This window comes from Cherax quadricarinatus, chromosome 49, assembly GCF_038502225.1.
Source record: "Cherax quadricarinatus isolate ZL_2023a chromosome 49, ASM3850222v1, whole genome shotgun sequence".
NCBI lineage: Eukaryota > Metazoa > Arthropoda > Malacostraca > Decapoda > Parastacidae > Cherax > Cherax quadricarinatus.
In genome coordinates, this window is record NC_091340.1 from 2,760,499 (window position 1) to 2,762,162 (window position 1,664).

The window sequence follows — 1,664 nt, forward strand, 5'->3', positions numbered from 1 at the left end:
TACAAAGGGGCGTTCCTGCCTTACGAATTTATTAACTTTTTCACTAAGGTATTTGAGGAGGTAGATCATGGTAATGAATATGATATTGTGTATATGGACTTCAGTAAGGCTTTTGACAGGGTCCCACATCAGAGACTATTGAGGAAAATTAAAGCACATGGAATAGGAGGAGAGATTTTTTCCTGGATAGAGGCATGGTTGACAAATAGGCAGCAGAGAGTTTGCATAAATGGGGAGAAATCAGAGTGGGGAAGCGTCACGAGCGGTGTTCCACAGGGGTCAGTGTTGGGCCCCCTGCTTTTCACAATCTACATAAACGACATAGATGAGGGCATAAAGAGCGACATCGGCAAGTTTGCCGATGACACCAAAATAGGCCGTCGAATTCATTCTGACGAGGACATTCGAGCACTCCAGGAAGATTTGAATAGACTGATGCAGTGGTCGGAGAAGTGGCAGATGCAGTTTAATATAGACAAATGCAAAGTTCTAAATGTTGGACAGGACAATAACCATGCCACATATAAACTAAATAATGTAGATCTTAATATTACGGATTGCGAAAAAGATTTAGGAGTTCTGGTTAGCAGTAATCTGAAACCAAGACAACAGTGCATAAGTGTTCGCAATAAAGCTAATAGAATCCTTGGCTTCATATCAAGAAGCATAAATAATAGGAGTCCTCAGGTTGTTCTTCAACTCTATACATCGAAGATTGAGACACTTATGCAGCATATGGGAATCTTTATTCAGGAAACGTTTCGCCACGCAGTGGCTTCATCAGTCCAATACAAAGAGGAAGGCGTAAGGAGAGGAGGAGAATGAGGTAATCAGTCCCTCAACCTGGAGTCGATGTGTTCAGTCCATCAATCTTGTAGAATGTACAGCATAGGGCCGTAGACGTGGCTTATATACTGTAGTGAGGTGACGTGAAGCAGTTGGAGGCGGGGTCATAGTGGTACCATCCACTAGTCGAAGTAGGTCTTCGTCCAAAGGTTGAACAAGTGTTGAAGAATTCTTTGTAACAAGATCCCATGATGCTGCTGTGTCTGACAGTTGTGATGAATGGTTTGAAAAACCGACATGTTGAAGATTGAGACACTTATGCAGCATATGGGAATCTTTATTCAGGAAACGTTTCGCCACACAGTGGCTTCATCAGTCCAATAAGAACATAAGAACATAAGAACGAAGGAACACTGCAGAAGGCCTACTGGCCCATGCGAGGCAGGTCCAAGTCTCCTACCGGCTTAAGCCAATGCACCCAACCTAGTCAGGTCAGGTCACATTGACTCAAGGGAGGAACACGGCAACCGACCCGTTAGCACAAGCTATCAGGTCTAACTCACACCCACCCACATCTACTCATGTATTTATCCAACCTATTTTTAAAGCTACACAACGTTCTGGCCTCTATAACGGTACTTGGGAGTTTGTTCCACTCATCCACAACTCTATTACCAAACCAGTACTTTCCTATATCCCTCCTGAATCTGAATTTTTCCAACTTAAAACCGTTGCTGCGAGTCCTGTCTAGGCTAGATATTATCAGCACACTATTTACATCCCCTTTATTTATTCCTGTCTTCCACTTATAAACCTCAATCATATCCCCCCTAATTCTACGTCTTTCTAGAGAGTGCAGTTTCAGGGCCCTTAGTCTA